The sequence below is a fragment of the Monodon monoceros genome, unplaced genomic scaffold (genome assembly GCF_005190385.1).
Source record: "Monodon monoceros isolate NGI ecotype Baffin Bay Population unplaced genomic scaffold, NGI_Narwhal_1 Super_Scaffold_19, whole genome shotgun sequence".
NCBI lineage: Eukaryota > Metazoa > Chordata > Mammalia > Artiodactyla > Monodontidae > Monodon > Monodon monoceros.
The window spans coordinates 86,059,777-86,078,019 of NW_021703775.1; the positions used below are offsets into that span (position 1 = coordinate 86,059,777).

At 57.6% G+C, this 18,243-nt stretch overlaps 1 protein-coding gene across 4 annotated transcripts in view; it reads left to right on the forward strand.

The window, feature by feature from the left end:
- EIPR1 (EARP complex and GARP complex interacting protein 1) overlaps positions 1 to 18,243 on the forward strand; it is an 89,219-nt gene that overhangs the window by 29,551 nt on the left and 41,425 nt on the right. Inside the window, exon 1 of one of the 4 annotated variants that reach the window (XM_029232047.1) lies at positions 13,142 to 14,125. The exons of the other annotated variants lie outside the window; for them this stretch is intronic. The gene's annotated coding sequence lies outside the window, so the exon portion shown is untranslated. Of the gene's footprint in view, positions 1 to 13,141; positions 14,126 to 18,243 lie in introns of those variants that run through there. 4 annotated transcript variants of the gene reach the window in all.

An 18,243-nucleotide genomic window follows, 5' to 3' on the forward strand; every position in this document is an offset into this window, starting at 1 on the left:
CCTGCAGCCGAGCTGGGCCGTCTCCAGTTACCACCCCAGGTCTGCAGGGGAGGAGGCGGAGGCCCAGCCTGTTCCCCTCCCGGTCGGGCCACCCAGGCTCCCACGTGCCAGCTGCCTGTGTGCCGCACGGCCCTCGCTGCGTCTGGAGGAGACCCTGGCCCGTGCGGAGCTCACCGTCGGACAGCGAGGACGGGCCCTACCTGGTGCCCCCGCGGCGGCGTTGCCCGGACTAGGGATGGGGGTCGGTTACGAGCCGGGGCTGCGCGGCCAGCACCAGCTCTCCTGGTGGCGACCACTCGGCCACGACGCAGACCTGCCCCTCCTGGATGTCCCCTCGTCGTCCCTGTTCCTGCCTCCAGCACCCGTCGTTTCCCAGGCTTCTCGGGACCAGCTTCCTGTGGCCCATCATTGCGCTGAGAAGACGGCCACGCAGAAAAAACTCAGGGACCAAGAGGAAAACGCTGGGCCGGGAGGAGGACGGGGCGGCCCGGCCAAGCTGATGGCCTGGATTTATTAGAGGAGGGAGGCCTTCTAATTCCTAAAGCCTTGGAGATGACAGGTCACCATTTACCACTCGTGTTGGAATCGTTCATTTTCGTGAGTGACTTGAGAGGAGACAGGTCCTTCTAGGAAGAACCGAATCCTCCGAAGTGTTGGTTTTTATTTTTTTCTCTACTTTAAAATCAGTTTTCCCTGTGATCCGGAAGTGCGGCGCCGTCCTGATTCCCCAGCAGGTGCAGGATGTCAGGCAGGGGCTCCCTCCACCCCTTGGATCCCCCGTGCTCCCACCGGACGCCCCGGCGCCTGAGTTGGACTCCAGCTGATCGAGTTCAGGGAAATTAGTTTCTTTTGCCCTGTGTCAAGAAGTTTCTAAATGTCTGGATCCAGAATCCTCCTCGAGTCACTGTGGGGTTATTCTATGCAGGGGTTTTTCCTTTCCTTTTCACCTGGAGAGTCCGTGCAGCCCGTGTGGACTCAGGAGCCCTATTAGGAAGTCCTCTTGGGTTCTGCGCTGTCACTCCTGGCCATTTCCCCGCCCTCCGAGCTCCGTGCGGGTCACGTGAGGTCCTCAGCGGCTGCCGCTCCCCCTCCTTGGCTCAGAGTCAGGGGTTCCGACTGAGCTTCTGCCTTTGTCTTTAGTCCCTCGTGTTCCTCGTGGAAGCGCCCGCCACGTCCAACGCCCCAGATGCTTTAAATGGTGAATTTGAGTATCCGAAGTTTTCAGATTGTTCATCATTCTTTGCCGCTTGTAACTTCGTCGTTGTCTAACCATCTTACTGTATCACTCTGAGCTCACATTTGGCCAATCTTTGAACTGAAAGTGAGAGGTGTGAATTGTCAAACCGATATAATGTGGCCAGAGATACTTTCCCAAGAGTTGTTTGGTTTTTAAGCTAACAGGGTTCAGGTGTGTTCGCTTGAGGGCCTGCAGGGCGTCCTGAGCCTCAGGGTGATTACGAATCACTCGGAAACGAGCTGGCCCAGCTGGAAGGAGTGAGCGTGTCCCGGGACCCAGCGGCCTGGTCAGGAGGGTCCCCGCCTCCAAGTGGCCTCCCCTTGGCCATCCGTGGGTGAGTCTGAGTGACGCGCCTCTGCCTGTTGAGAAAGGGGCCCTGTCTCCATCGCGTTCACTGCATCTTGCTAGGAACCGAGTTGCTGATCCCAGAAGGGGTGCTTAAAAAACGAGGTAATGTATCATCTTAAACAGAGTAGAAGCCATACATCCCGAGGAGTGCTGACCTCTGCTTGTCCCAGGAAACCACCACACCCCGAACGCTGTGGGAACCCGACTGAAGTTGCTTTAAATTGATAAGTCAGCTCTCCTGCCCTCTCAGACTTCTCTCTCCGGACCTTGTATGGTGTTCCTGGCTCCTCGTGGTTTTGTCCTGCTGGGTTGCCCTTCTCATTCATCAGGATGGGCTCGGAGGTTTTCCACTTTCTGAAAACTCAAGTGTGCCACTGAAGACCAAGATCTCGTGTTGAAGGATAGTTAGAAGGATGTTCCGGGGCTTCTGCAGGAATTGCCGCCAGTTACGCGTTCATAGGCTTTGTTTGCTCGCTCAGTGCTGCGACCTGTGGAACACGTGTTTCCACAGAATGTATGCCCTGGTGACACCTGGCTTACAAACACACCATCGGAGCACCAGGCGCTTGTATGACAGGGACTCTCTACCTTATTCCTGACATAAGTGGGTGACATGCAGCTTCCTGTTTTTGTCTCTGAGTGATTCTTTCTTCGATGGAGCTTGGTGTTGGCAGGCAGGGGCTGTGACAGGGTGTTGGGTGAGTTCACAGAGTCCACTTGACCTTGACCCGTGGGAAGTGGTTAGAACATGCTCATCGGAGCGTGAGGGGGGGATGCAGCCCTCGCCCATTGGTGACGCCCGGGTAGGCTTTCTAGGGACCGATTCCGTTAGTGTCAGGAAGAGACGGGAGTGCCTGGAAAGCAGAGGACGCTCTGGCAGAGTTACCTAAAGTCAGCCTTTCACGCGTGTCAACTGCCCTCTGGGTACAAATAGAAGATGCATATGTCGTGGGCAAAACTGTCTTTTGAACTGACCGAACAGAATTTTGGAATTTTGACATTTTTAAACTACCTTAGCGTAACCCTGGACATTCATGTGAAAACTGAGAGGCTGTGTTTTGCTTGAGATTCCCTGGGTTTTAGGTAGAACTCTACGGAATTGGACTGTTTTGACTGATAAGAATGGCACTTCCCTGTGGCTCCCTGGTCATTTGTGATCCAGCCGTGGTTGCCCCGCACGGAAGTTTGCACTTTGCCTGCCGCGCGCTCCATCCTGGTGCTGGTGAATTGAAGGTTTCAGTCACAAGGTGCCATGGGGACCATCCATCTGACCGTTCTGTTGTGTATTAGTGGGACTCGAGCCCCGAGCGCCTGAGGGGCTCCAGGATCACCCACAGTCAGAGCTGGACTGAGCTGGGGCCCACGTCCTTTTGGTCCCTGCTTGCTGAGTGACATCTCAGGGACACGTAAGATTTCCTGTAAGCTCTCAGGACGTCTTTCATGATTTGGCAAAACCAGAGAAGAGCTGGGCTGCAACCGCTCTCTGTGTGTGTGTGTGTGTGTGTGTGTGTGTGTGAGTGTGAGAGAGAGAGAGAGAGAGAGACAGAGAGAGAGAGAGAGAGACAGACAGACAGACAGAGACAGGGGGAGAGGGAGAGAACATTTCCGTTTCTGAAATTGAAAGCCTGTGCACAAATGGTGTTTGTAGTGGGCTGTGCGGTAAAGCTAGCAGTATGCTTTGCCCACTGGGGAGGAAAAGCGAATATGTCTTTGGGCTCTATTCCGGGAAAAGGAGCTGCACGTGCGAGGAGAAGCTTCGTCAGCTCCCTGTGCCTGTGGCACTGGGTCTTGGAGCTGTCGGGAGAGCCCATGGAACCAGAGGCACGCAGCAGGACTGCGGGCAGCGCCCTGTGGGGAAGGCAGAGGCTCGCGTAGCTTCGTGGGGAGAGGATTCAGGACAGAGCAGAGCTCCGTGGCCGTGTGCCTAGGGACATGCTGACGAGGGATGCAGCGGGGGAGGGAGCGGCTGGCACCGGGTTTGAGGCTGTCCTGCACGAGGGGCAGGGGCGTCCCTCTCACCGTGGTCGGGGGTGTGTGTCTGTGGGCTCCTCTCTTCCCCTGGGGCTTCAGCCCCATCTCCACTGCTAGTGATGGGATGGAGCAGCCTGACCCCCGAGTGTGCCCCCCGTAGAGCAGATTGAGGGGTGCACAGCTCTGCGGAGGACGCAGAGTACGCATCACAGCCCTTGAACAGTGGCGGGACGGTCCTTTGCACAGAGCCAGTTTGCAGACACGGCCAAGACAGTAAGACCCTAGGTCGTATCGGGATGACTTTGGAAGCCGTCAGTCCCTTCGGATTAATTTTTCCTCCCAGGACACCGGAGAGCCTGACGGGTAGATCCAGGTAAGCAGGTGTCACTTGACGTTAGAAAGACTGGGCTCTGCCCCACATGCCAGCCGCCAGTAAAAGCGTCACAGCTAGTCCTGAACAGGGATTTCCAAACTTTTCTTTTTTAAAGACACAGAATGCATTTTTCATATGTGTGTGTGTGTGTGTGTGTGTGTGTGTGTAGCACTATAGTATGTCTGTGTGTAGAGTGGCCAAGACCACAGCTGCTGGCCTGGCTGACAGGGTGGCGTCTCTCTGCTTGGAGTCTGTGATGTTCAAATAGCCACTACTGCATCTGATTAAATTCAAAGAAGAAACATCTTACTGAGCGCTCTGTGTGGTTTCTGTTAACTTCCCACCACGTTGCAGGAACTCTCGAGACATCGGAAGGGTGGGGTCTGGGCAGAGTCAGAGTTGCCTGTGATAAAGCTGCCCATGACCTGACCACTGCCTAGAGTAACAACTAATTTCTCATGGCGTGGGTAGCTCTTACCTGGAGCCGATAGCAAAGCTGACCCACTGCCTGGAGACACCTATTCTAACACCTGTGAGGGCCGCGCTTCGCTGTAAACCCAGGAGGAAGGGGCAGTGAGTATCTGGGGTGTGAGAGGGTCCACAGAGGTGGTAGAGCTGCAGTGCACGTGGTGACCAGTCCAGGAGGTGCCCGTGGACCAGGCTTTCTGATGCTCTTCTCGGAGCCCAAATGGGTGTCCAGGGGGTAGGACGGCTCACCACGGAGCGTGCAGTGCTGCTGAGAGGGCAGAGCACGAGCCACTCCCCGCCTAGCCGGGGCCCTGCTCGTCGGGCACCGCACGGGCTGCAGGGCGATTCCATCCTGTCACCAAGTGCCCTGAAGGCCTGCCCTGACCATGGACACCACGGAGGAAGCCTCTCACCCAGGGCATGATGCCCTTTACCCAGCGTCTGCTGAACGACCCTGGGGATTCTCGTTGGGGTGGCCTGGCAGGTGGCGCTGGGGGCTGGTGGCAAGGCTCTATGTGTATCAGAATGTTCTGAGCTGAAGTCATTCAGCAAATCATGTCATGAGTCTGTAGATTCGCGATGTGGTAATTTCTCAAAGACTGTTCTGTGATGGAATGAAAGGAAACGAAGTGCTGAGAAAGGATGGCACAGGACTCAGGAGAACTCATACAGCGGAGGAAGAATACACTTTTTATTCACCTGGAAGCCTGCATTGAACTGAAAGTTTTTATATAATTGGTTTAGAATGGCTAATCTTGTTTAATGTGAAAAACTACTCTTTTTTTTTTTGTCCTATTAATGGCTATATTTTTCTAGATTTAGCCATTAGGGTTTATATTCAGTTTTAGTTCTTTTGCAAAACATTTCCCCTCCCATCTCTGCCTCAAATTTTATTATATTGACATTTGGTAAGAGTTGAATCCTTGTCTTAACCCATTGGGGCAGCTATATAAATACTGTAGATTGGGTGACTTATAAACAACAGACATTGATTTCTCACAGTTCTGGAGGCTGGAGGCCCAAGGTCAGGCCTTGGGCCTGATAGATTCCATGTCTGGTGAGGACCTGCTTGCTCATCCATAGACGGTGTCCTCAGATGGTGAAGGGGTCGGTGGTGTCTTTTACAAGGACACGAACGCCATCATGAGGCTCCACTCATGACCTGACCACCTCCCAAAGGCCCCGCCTCCTGATACCATTGCATTGGGGGTTAGGATTTCAACATTGAATTTGGAGGGGGGTGGGTGGGACACAAACTTTCAGTCTATAGTCATCCGGTATAAAGAAATAGGCAGTACTTTAATCTCTGCCTGCCGTTGTCATCATCTTGGCAAAAGTTGCCATGATGCAGCTGAGGGCTTTTTTTGCAGGTTGTTGTCTGTTCATCACAGGAGCCTGGGTGGTGTTGGTAGCATCAGATGAGCCTGGGTTTGAATCCCAGCCCTCCACGAGGCTGTGTGACCTTGGGGAAGTTTCTTGGGTTCTCTGAGGCTGAGAATCGCTATTTGTAAAGGAGGAATAACACACCTACTTGTGAAGATCGTTGTGGTGATGAGGGAGATGCTTGAGGTGGGTCTCACGGTAGCCGGCTGTAAAGGAAAGCTCTGTTCATCACCATCGTGGCGCTGTGAGGAGCATCCCGGTCATGTTAGGCCCACGATCCTTGTCAGCCTGGCCAGACACCAGGGTCCCCCAAGTTCCCCGTGCAGGTCTCAGCCCTCGGCCTTACCTGGAACCAGAATATTTCACAGTAGGGCCAGGCGGCAGGAGTTTTGAGCCATCCCTGAGAGGTTTTAGCAGGTAGCTAAGACCTTTTTCAGAGAGCAGGACACAGTGGACCCAAGGCCACCGCGTTGTCCAGCAGTGGGTGCCCGGGCGGTGCCCCTGGGGTGGCCGCAAGACAAGGGACAGACGGCTTTGGAGTCGGGCAGAGATCCGTCTGATTCCCGACTGTGCCCTTACCAGCTGTGTACCCTCGGCTATGGGTACGTGGCCGCACCAACTGTCCCACGTGATAATATCCAATTACGTTCTCGCCAAGGAAGTCTGGGACATGGTTGATACTTAAGAACTTTGGTTTTGCTGTTTGTAAAATGTTAATAATGCCATAATACAAAAAGAGAATAACTGGCAGGTCTGTCGTACGGATTAAAAGAGAGGCTGTGGACAGGACCTGGCCCAGCTGCTCACCCATGCGTGTCCCCTCGTGGTATGATCCCACATGCGTTTTAAACATGTTGCCCACTGAATATGCATTCATGCTGGTTGTTTTTAAACCTCTTGTCTTAATGGAAGTATGCATTGTATTCAGATAAAGCTATTTTTAAAATACATCTTTTTAATAATATTATCTTGATCTATACCATCATGCATTTAGCAGGTAGCCATCTTTCCTAGATCCTTTTGAAAGCAGATGGGTTATAAATGATAAATCTTCAGTGCCTAGCAGAATCTGATATGGAGAAGGCATTCAGGTATGTAATGAAGTGTGTGCTACTCACATAAGACGGCGTCCCATTTTGCCTTGATGTGAATCCTAATTACAGAAAAATTGAATTCTTGACCTCCAAGTGTCTGTGTAGTGATGCTGGGTGCGACTGCGACTGTTCCCTGAGCTGTGTCCCCCGCCGTCCCCACCGCTGCGGGCACTGGTGCTCAGACCCAGCGGGAGCTCGTTCCTCGGTGTGGACACTGGGTTTCAGGGCTGTTGTCCTTGTCGAAGCCAGTGCTGCGGAATCTCGGGCGCTCGAGCAGAAGCCGAAGTTCAAGCCTGTTTTCCCTCCTGATCAGAGAGCCGAGCTGCCTCCCCACGTGTGGAGAGGTCCAACAGCCCTGGCTGCTTTCCCTGCTCCGCAGCCTGGCTTGTAGCCCTAGGAGGTGAGCTGGGCTTTCTCCGCGTCCCTCTTGCTTAGTTGAGGCAGAAACAGACACACATGGTCCAGTGGCCATCAGCCTGGTTGGTCACAGCAGGACCGGGGATGTGGGCTCTGCCTCCCAGGCGTCCTGCGCCTGCATTTTGTCCTCTTTCCGTCCCCGCCTTCCCTGGGTCCTGTCTCGCCCCTGTCCCCATCACCTTCCTCCTTGGCAAACCCTGGGGCACCTTAAATTCAGTACGGATGGCCAGATGGCAAGAGCTGTGATAAAGCCTGAGTCGGAATTAATAACCTTTACGAAATGTTCCTAAAGGGGTTCAGCTGGAGTTGACTGCTGTGGCCCCGTCTTAGGGGAAAGATTTTCTCTTGACTGTGTTTTAGGTCCCCGGGAACTTTTACCTTTCCAAATCACAGCCCTCCGTACCTGATTGCCTACCACGTGTTAGTGGCAAAATAGCATCTTTAATATAAGGGGTCATCATTTTGTGTCCTTTTGCATTTAAAGAAGGGCTTTACGTCTCTCACCATCTTTCGAGTGCTTTATATGACACTATAACGACCGCTCGGCACTGTTTCCACCCGCTGGCCCTGGCCTAGACCTGTAGGTGCGGCACTGGGCCGGACGCATAAGGAAGACCGCTGCACAGGGAAGCAGGTACAGACCCTAGTGGAGAAGAGCGGCTCGCGGGCGAGGTAAAGTGAGGGAGGGTGTGGTTTTGGTTGGGGTAGGAGAGGGGAGAGCGTGCGTGCGTGTGTGTGCGTGCCACACGTGTGCACTGTGCAGAGATCTGGGAGAATCCCGCTCCAGGGGCTGCCGTGGGCCTGACACAGGCAGTGTCCGCATGTCCAGGTGCAGACAGCACGGAGGCCAGGCCAGCCGTGTCGGGAGTGGGAAGTAGCCGGGCTGCCTTGTGAGGTGGGAGGCTGGCGGGCTGGGTCCTGGAGGGCCCTGCAGGCCCACCTCTGAGGACGGTGGGACATGTGGCCAAGGGCAGGGGAGGGGTGGCTTGCCCATCCATCCTTTCCACGGGTATGTATCCAGCTGCTGCTTGCGCAGCGCGTGCGGGGCTTGAGGGAGCACAGGTCCTTGCGGCCTGCCCCCGGGGACGGGCCTGTGCCTCCGGGGACCGGGGCTGTGGGGCGGGGCGGGGGCAGAGCAGGGGGCGGAGTGCGGTGGCCGCGGGAGGACTTGGGGGCCATCCTGCGAGAGCTGCTGGCAGTGCCAGCTGGGGGTTCTGGATGCCCGTGATGCCTGGTGTCAGAGGAGCAGAGACACTGGTGCTGCTGGTGGAGATGGGGCATCTGGCAGCCTGGGTGATGAGCGGTTCGGGTTCAGTGCTGGACGGGAAGTGTGCCCTGCATCCGGTCAGTGGGGCTGCGGGAGGACAGGCGGGCTGCCCGTGAAAACTGGGTGCGGTCGGCACCTCTGCGGGTTCAGGGCCGAGGCCGTGGCCTTGGGCTGGGCACGGGCCCTGGGCCTGCAGCGCCTGCTGGCCGGGGATGGGGAAGCCGAGGCGGCAGCGAGGGTGGGGAGCTCGCCGCCCGGTTCTTGTGCCCCCCGTTACCAAGTCCAAGCTCGCTCTGCTCGCCACACCACAGGCTGGTGGCCAAGAGGTGAGGTACTGGGGCAAGGAATAACGACTTTATTCGGAAAGCCAGCAAACTGGGAAGACGGTGGGCTCATACCCCAAAGATCCATCTTGCCTGTGTTAGAATTCAGGCTCCTTTTATACTACAAAGGAGGGAGTAAAGTCGGACACTGCCTGGTTCCCATCGGCCTCCGGAGGGGAGGTGTTACTTCCTTGCTCCTGCCGTCATTCACAGGGGTCCTGCTCAGGATGCTTGCTGGGAGCCAGACAGGGGTGTTTTAGCTTAACGCTCACGGCCTGGGAGGCAGGGTTCCGAGAGGTGGGTCATCATGCATAATTTAAGCTCATAGGCAACAGCCCTTTAATGATCAACTTGTGATGGAAGACAGAGGGTTCTTCCCTCTTACACCAAGCGCCCAGGCCGGGGAGGCGAGGACCCAGGGCCGCCCGTGGGCCTCGCCCGCCTCCTGGGCCCTGTGTCTCCTGCCCCGGTTCCCGCCGTTGGTTGTGGAGGCGTCACCTCTAGGTCTTGTCAACCCCCCTCCCCCGACCCCCGTCTGCACGGAGGGAAAGGACACTCTGAGGCTGGCGTCCTTTGTTTTAAAACTCAGTCTGGGACGTAACCCTCCTAGAGTGCAAGAGTGGCAGAGGAGCGGCAGAGAAGAGAGGCAAAGCAGTGGGCACGTGGAGGCTGGGGGGAGGGCAGCAGAGGGGCTGTCTCCTGTCTTCCCGCCCAGCCAGTCCTGTTCCAGGAGAGAGCAGGTGGGCAGCTAAAACCGCAGAAGCGGAGCAGTGTGTGAGAGTCGTGGGTTTGGAGGGCTGCCTCTAATCAGGGGAGACGGTGTGTGTGGAGGGGCCGGGGGGAAGCCCCGTGATCACAGCAGGGTGGCTGTCCTCCTGTCCGCGGGCCGGGACGTGGTGGCCTGGGGGGATGTCCAGCCTGCGCAGAGGGTGGCGCCAAGGTGACGCCGCACTCTGTGAATTTTGGAGAGAGTCCCTCCCCGCCACCCCTCTGCCACTCTCGTCCTGTGAGAGGATGGCCAACTGAAGGCGCTGGACCCTGCTTTGAGAAGCCCCCTCCTCATAGACGTTCCATAAGTGCAGAGCCCTGCGTTGAGTAAGATGTGTCTGGTTTCTTTTGTTTTGTTTTGTTTTACGGTACGCGGGCCTCTCACTGCCACGGCCTCTCCCGCTGCAGAGCACAGGCTCCGGGCGCGCAGGCTCAGCGGCCATGGCTCACGGGCCCAGCCGCTCTGCGGCATGTGGGATCTTCCCGGACCGGGGCACGAACCCGTGTCCCCTGCATCGGCAGGCGGACTCTCAACCACTGCGCCACCAGGGAAGCCCAAGATGTGTCTGATTTTAGAGGTCGGGCTCCCAAGGTGGGTGTGTCTCCGCCATCCTGCAGCATCTGACCCTGTCTTCAGTGGAAGCTTTTCTCTGAGATGGTGAAGCGTTGGTCCTGTCCACTGGGATCTGCGCCTTGGGACTCGAGTCAAGTGTCTGCCACCCCAGCACTGGCTGATAGGTCCAGGAGCGACCCTTGAGGAGCCCGAGGGAGGGAGGGGAGGGGAGGCGGATCCTGTTGCCCAGCAATGACTCCAGTCAGCACGTGTTCTTACAAGGACCACAGCAATGGCCTGGCTTTGTAATTGTCTTGTTTTTTATAGTAGTATTCCTGCATCATTAATGACTGTAATTTGCTCGATACTGCCAGTCAGAGAAGCAAAAGAACTTTCCAACGCCCTAGCAGACCAATGATGGAAAACCTTTTTTCAGCTGTAACATCTGGTGTTTCATGGTCATCTGTCTGTTTATTCCATGGTAACTTTTGGAGGAGTTGGGTAACTTTAATGAAAATTTCTGAAACTACTAAAGGGTCCCCAAATCTGCTTCAAATTCAGTGTTTGACTTCCTTTTCTGTTTTGGGATGAGATAGTGGTCTGTAGTTTAGAGGACCTCTGTGTCCCTTAGTTGAAGTAGAAGAGTATTTGGAAAAGAACATCCCTGGTTTCCAGTGCGTGGCCCGCTTCTCCTGCAGACTCTCTTTCCCCCAGCACTGGCCCCTCCCTGTCCAGACTCACCTCCCAAGATCCTCTCTCTAACCCACATTGCAGGTGGTGGGGGGACAGCCCCAGTGTGTTAGAAAGCCTGGGTGGGGTTGCTGCTGGTCTTCTAGGAGCCAGCGAGGTCCTGTCCTTAAACCTCACAGACTGTGTGTCCAGCATTTCACAGGAACCACTCCTGGGGAAAAGGACACTAACAGCCTCAGGAGTGGCCCTGAGGGTGCAGCTAATGTCGTGGAGCGTCGAGGCTGGGGCAGGTGGATACAGCCGGCATGAGCAGGAGACGGACTGGAGCTGGTCCCTGCGGGAGGGGCCTTCCTGGTCTTCTTTTCCTCTTAGGAAACCAGAGAGCCTGGCTGATGCTGGGCACACGGTGAATGGGTGGGTGGATTGCATGCTGGACGGGCACCAGAGCACATGTCCACCTGTCCATCCCTCGGTCCGTGCACCCAGCAAGTACTGTCGAGCGTGTGCCATGTGCCGGGCAAGTCTCTCGTGTTGGGTGGACAGGCGTTACCTAGACACCCTGCCCACGTGGAGCCTCATTTCGTGGAAGCAGCTCTGTGTCTCTTCAGCAGGCCCAGGGCCTGGTGTCGGCAGCTTTGCTCTGGAGTCAGGCCTGCAGTCCGTCTGCTCCTCCCTGCTGCCGTGTTCTCAGCCGTGTCCTGGGCTGGCTACCCCTCTCTGGACTTTGGTTTCCTCTCTGCATGTGAGATGGGTGACCCGCCGTGGGGCTGCTGGGCATGCGGACATGGTGCCTGTGCCCTGCGAGGGGCCCTGGGGGCTGCGAGGCGATGCAGGGCACCCCTGCCCTCCAGAGCACGCTGCCTTTTCTGTGCGCTGACGAACGGTCTTCCCACTCCGTGAGGTGAAAGTACACGACCCCTCAGAGGACACGCCTGGAAGCTTGACAGCCACGGCAGCTCCAGACCTGAGCTCCAGACTCTCACCCGGGGTTCCCACGTTCCCAGGACACCCCCCGGCAGGAAGGCCTCCTGGACCACCCTCCTCCTGTGCGCCCGTCCTGGGGCTTTTCTGAGGCCCAGCTCTGCCATGGAGATGAGTGGAAACCGTGTCAGGTGAGGCGTTTTCAGGGTCACACGCAGGTGTGCCTGGTGACAGCAGTCATGACGTGCCCTCGAGGTTCGCCCGGAGCTTCTGGAGGGATGCAGCTGGGGTCCTCGCGAGGCCCATCTGCTCCCATGTACAGCGGCTGACACTGGCCCTTGGCCGGGAACACTGAGCAGTGGCTGCAAAGTCTGTGTGGCCTCTCGACGTGGCTGCTTGGCTTTCTGGCGCCAGGGCTCTGGGTTCAAGGGCGAGAGAACTGAGAGCGGGTGCACCTCTCGGTCATTTTCAGTGGTGGTATGAAGTGTCTCTTGTATGTAACCAATTCTCCTTTGGTTATATTTTCAATGTTTTTCTCTTATAAACAAAGCTGTATTGAAAATCTGTACATACTCTTTTGTTCTTGTTTGAACTTTTCTTCTGGAAGCAGTGCTGGGTTGCTGGGTATTTTTCCACGGCCTTCACAGCTCCTTGGTCCCTCCATGGCTGAATTGCAGGGGCTCCTGCCCTCCAGCCCCGCTGCACCCTCCGCCCCCTTTGCTGCCTCTCTCTCTCTCTCCTGCCGCCTGTGCTCCGCTGCATGTCCCTGCAGGTTGGCTGGGCCCTGTTCCTGTCTCATCCTGCTGCCGAGGCCGAAGGAAGCCACCACCTGAGTGTCACCTGCAGTACAGGGGACAGAGCTCCCGCCCAGAGGTGACAGGCATCGCTTTTACTCACCACTCGTGGTGGCTCCCCCAGCCATGAAGGGTGCTGCAGGGAAGGAACCAGGTTCCCACGTGCAGCACTGACTGAAGATGCCACACGCGGAGGAGCGGGGGAAGGGGAAGCTGGGAAACCCAGGAGGAGGAGGAAGAGGGGGAGGGGGAGGAGGGGAGGGGGAGGAGGGAAGGGGGAGGGGGATGGGGTGGAGGATGCGGTGGAGGACGGGGGCAGGCCGGGCAGGAAGGAGCTGTGGCGGATGACCCACCCTCGGGCATGGGGCGGCGAGGCGGAGGGAGAGCGAGGGCTGATGTGGGGGCGTGCAGACCCGTTGCCCGGGACCGTGTCGGCGGACTGGGGTCTGTCAGCTCCAGCCGTTTGTTTCCCTGTCGCGTTACCCCTCGTCCAGCAGCTGGGCTGTGGGGTGCCGGTCGGGTGCCAGGAGGGAACGTTATCGGGGGTCCACCGCGTACACACCCGCCACCCGCCCGCTTCCCAGCCCTCCCTTTCAGGAGCTTTCCAGCAAATGAAAATGGCACAGTTAGACCAACTTCAGCTGCCTTTGGGACTTGTAAAGATGTGAGCGCTTGGAGATTGTCCCGTGGAAAGTGCTGTAAATGTGTAAGATGTTGTCAAGCCTCCCAAGCAGCTTTTGTGTGTGTGTGTGTTTCGTGGAAAGATCCAGAATTTCCAAATAGTGGCCAGTTCATTTAAAAAAGATTGATGATCAGGCAGACATGTTTTAAATTGAGTCTTTTACTTTTGTGTTTCAGAATTCCCCGCTTCACTTCCTGCATTTTGAGCCATTTTAAGTAGAATAAAGAGAGGAAAGAGGAACATTTACAATAAGAAAAAGGATTATCCTTCATTCTCACTGCTAGTTGGCAGGGATCGTTTCCTAAGAGCGCGTCCTTGAGATGGTTCCTTCTCTCCGCTCTGCACTTTATTGGGCGGGTGAGGGCTGCTGTGCTCAGTAGCCAGGCCACCAGATCAGCCTGCTTGTCGGTGGGGAGGATCCGGCTTCTGGAGCTGGCTCCGGCCCACCACCCCGAGCGCGGTAATGGGCACCAGCTGGGCTCCCGCGCCTGTGGAGGGGCACACGCTTCAGTGGCCGTTCCCCGGGCAACGGCATCACGCAGCCAGCTGGCCCTGTCCCCAGCCCGTCAGAGCGCACCCCTGCCAGGAGCCTGCGCCGCAGCCGTGACCCTCCGTAGGCTCTGACGGCAGAGCGTTTGCAGTCGGGGGTCAAGGTTAAACCCAAGGACCCCCTGTGCCGGCAGTTCTTAGGGTGCTGGCCCAGGCACACAGCCACAGCTTTGGGGTGCGCGGTCCTTGGAAGGAGCTGAGTCTGTACAAGTTGAGTTTCCGAGACGGGCAGTCTCTCTGTGGTCTGAAGCTGGCCCGCTGGAGGGAGAGCCGGTGCCCCCTTAGAGGTGGGCAGGGAGAGGCCTCTGCGGGGGCAGCCTGGCTGAGCCACAGGGTCGGTGGTCGGGGGGGGGGGCAGGGTCGGCGGGCGGGGGGGGGGGCCTGGCTGACGTGTTCCCTGCCGGGCGCCGGTGCGCGGTCTGTGGGCAGGGGCTGCAGGGCGAGAGGCAGGTGGCCTGGGCGCGTTCCTGTGGTCACTCGGAGGAGGCTGCTGGCGGTGGCCCCAGCGCCGCCCGCAGGGCCTGCTACAGAGACTGGGGGAGTCTGGACAGCACTGGGGCCACGGCTGTGAATGTCTCTGGCGGTCTCAGGAGTAATGGGGTGGGTGGTCCCAGCAGAGCCGGGAGGGCAGGGCTGTGCTGGAGCTCTGGGACGAGGGCCGTGAGTGGGAACCTGCGCCTCTGTGCTCACGTGGTTCCGTCCTGGCTGGTGCAGGGACCACACAGGGGCCTGAGGGAGGAACCAGAAGGCTGGCCTGGGTGTGAGGCCTTCCGGAGCTGGGTGGGCCGCCGGGGCTCTGGGCTTGGGGCTCTGGGCTGGGAGGCCGTGGAAAGGTCATTGCCAGGCGGAGACAGCAGGGCCCCAGGGGGACGAGGGTTCTGGCCCACTCGGGGTCGAGCTCTCTGGACACCCTGGCACCGTGCCACTCACGGGACCCCTTGCAGAAGCCTTCTTCCTGCAGTGCCCCCAGACCCCCGACCGGGCAGGCCGACAGGAGGGTGCCCGAGGGGCTGCGTGTTTGTTGCAGAGCAGGCTGTGACCGGTGCCTACGGAGCTGAGATGGGGGCACAGTAGTAACCCTTCCAGCTTCGTGGGCCGTGCGGACCCTTTCTCAGGCTCTTCCTGTCTCCCTTTTTGTCCCTTTTAAAATGCAAACCCATGCTCAGCTCGTGGGCCGTGCAGAAACAGGTGGCGGGCCCGACTGGGCCGGCGGGCAGGGCGTGCACACCCCGGAGGAGGTTCCGGTGGGTTCAGGACCCGAGAGCAGGTGCGGCCGTGCCGGAACCGGGAGCCGTTGTCTCTGCTGGCAATGGGGCCTGGCTGCTGGTGACCCTTCCAAGCTGCCTTGTGAGCAGAAACCCTCCATCGATACCCGCGTCTGAAGCCGAGGCTGCATTGTCTTGCCTCCGTGACGGCAGCACACCGGAACCGTGGCTGCAGTTGGCGTCACCTGCCCGATGAGCTTTGTGACAATCCACTGCCACTGTCCTGGGATCTGCTGCCTCCTCGCAGGTGCCCTGTGGGTTTGGTGTGGACGGGAGCACACTCAGTGTGCCAGCTCTTTCCCAAGGTCAGGGCCATCTGGGCTCTCGACGCCCGTGTGCGATGCTGCTTCTGGCTCCTGTTTTGATGGGTGGGGACGTCTCACCACTGGCTCTGCTGCCCCTGGGGTGGGTGCTGTGTGGGGGTCCTTCCCCCTGCCTTCCCCAGTACACCTTCAGGAGCTGGGCCCGCTGGCCCTTCGCGGGGGGGCCTTGGCCGCCACCCCGTAGGTCTGACGGCTAGACGGGGGGTGTGCTGAGCCCGGGGGCTCTGTCAGCTCTCACGGGGCCCTCTCCTTGTGGCCCAGCTGTCCTGGAAAGCGCCTGGCTTCTTTGGGGGAAGGCTTTGAGGAAAACGTACAGTGTATTCTCGTGGCAGTGCTATCGGGTCTTTCCCCAGGGGGACCTGGGCAGGGGCCCTGGTCTGTGAACTGTCTCAGGAACTGAGTGAGAGGCTGTGACTCTTCACTTTGGGGACTCAGGGCAGGCTCCACCCAGACCCGAGTCTGCTGGTCACACAGGTCAGGGGCTCTTGAGGACCCGCCCAGATCTCCTCTCTCTTTTCTCCGAGGCCAGAGCCCCCGGGCTAGCGTGCTTCCTTCCTGGGCCCACCCCGTCTGTAGAGCTCACGGCCAGCCCCCCACCCCATCCTGTCCCTGCGATGGCACCTCCGGTACGGGGGCTCCTGCACTAGTGCTGGGGTGAGGCACCTCTCTCTCCTTTGTTCCTCACTGCAGGCTCCTCCCTGCGCCGGGCGGAGTAGTTCACGCAGGACGCTCTTCTCAAGCACCTAGAAGGCTGAGGTTGTTATAGGCGGGCCTTGGGTGTGTCTCCGGGCTCACTGGCGGGCAGGCCGAGTTATGCCTGGTCGGGCGGTTGCTTGGTTGCTTAGTGGAGCGGATTCTGCCTCATTCACCCTGCTCAGCCTGTGTGAGACTCAGAGCGGGCTGAAGTCTCTAAAGATAGCCTGGGATTCTGAGCTGCAGCACCTGTGGCAGCCCCTCCCCTCCAGCTGGGGTCAGACTGTGTCCCCAGCCAGGCACCGCTGGCCCTTTAGCCGAGCTGACCGGCGCGGTTGCTGAGGCTTACAAAGAGTCTCATCTCCTCTGAGCCCCCTAAGCCCTGGACTCGACATCCCTGCAGCAGTCCGCACACTGCGTGGGCACACTTGCAGCCTCAAGTACGCCTTTTCCATTCGTTTGCCCGATTATCTTTTTATCTCACTAAGTGCCTTTAGCTCGTGTGTTACCTGTAAAAGATAGACTGGCATCAAATTGGCCTTTAGGGCACGGCTTGTATTTTCCCTTTCAGAGCGGTGGGCTGTTCTGGACACAGGAGGCTTCATCTTATTTCTGACTCTGGTGCTTATGAGCCGTGTGAGCCAGGGGAGGGCAGTTAGGTTCTGGAGGCCTCGGTTTCCTCATCTGTAGGATGCAGAGGCATGGTGCGGGGTTCCCTTCCCTCGGATGTCCTGTGGTCTGAATCTGCTGTGTGAAGGCTGGGCTCGTTTGGCGGCAGGCCCTGCCCTCTGGGGGCTCCTGGGCACTGGAGCAGTAGTTCGGGCGGTTACATTGCAGGTCCTAACTTCAGGATAGCTTTGAAAACAGAGATAAAAGAAGAATGCCTCAGTGGTTATTACAGCATTTTCCTTCTAAAGATAGTGTTTTCCTTCTTAAAACCGCCATAGTTCCTTTGATAGCTGGTGGGTGTGTGCTGAATGCTGTTGAGATTCATATGGATACGGAAATCCTTAGTGTTTCAGAGCCAATTTGCTTGTCTCGATGGGTATACCTCCAGCGTTTCTCATTTAGCACTGTTTACCTTCCATTTCATCTGCCTCTGAGCATTTGGAGAGTTTCTGATAATGCCTACCGTATTCCTAAGACCAAAAGCACACACTCTGGTGCAGCGGGTTTTGCAGGTTTGCCCATTTCTAGGGGAGGTGACGTTGGCAGGCACCTCCCATGGGCACCGAACTCGGTAACTTTCTGGTCTTCCTCAGGATAACTTCTAGCGTGTACATTTTCCAGTGAGGGGCTTCGGACTCACCTTGTACCTTGCACTGATTGAATTCCTACTTTCTGCCAGGCGCTTGGGTCCCAATTCAGAACCGCCAGCCTCCGCCCGGTGTCTGGAGCAGATCCTCCACACTCCTCATCCATCCTCAAGGCCCTTCCTGGCCTGGTCCTCAGAGGGCTTCAAACCTCACTTCTTCCAGCTTTAATTCACCTTCACCGTATCCTAAGTAGAACCATTGACCATTCTCCATCCTCCGAGGTCCCTGGGCCCTTAATCCTGCTTCAGGACGGCTCTGTGTCCATTTCCATGTGCCCAAACCCTCCTTGGGGCTGAGGTCAAGTAGCTCCTGTTCCCAGCACCCTTTCCTTTGGTCCTCCCCGCTCAGGGAAGGTGTCTCCTTCCTTTAGCACCTCACCTGGATCTCTCAAAGCACTTGCCGATCTTGACCTTGTATCACTTAACCGTTTGATTGTGTTTTGCATCCTCGTGGGCAGCGTCTGTGTCGGACTCGGCTCTGTGCCTCCGAGTCTTCCAGTCCTTCTCTTCTGGGCTTCGGACCGGTTGGCCTCTGGCCTCGGGTGCACACAGAGAGGAGGGGCAGGGCGGCTCTCGCAGCTCTGTGTGTTGCCCCCCTGCCCTGCCATCGTTTTCCCAGCCGCCCTGAGTGCAGCTGCTTTGTAGCCACTGCCCATAGTGGGCTATGCCTGCCCAAGCCCACGCTTTTGTAAACCCGTTCAGGCTCTTTCTCCCCCTGCAGCCAATTGGCCATCGGCACAGGCAGGCGCTGGTGGGGGATGTGTGTTCTGTGGCCTGTGCCCTCTGGGCCTGCCTGGCTCTGTGCCCTG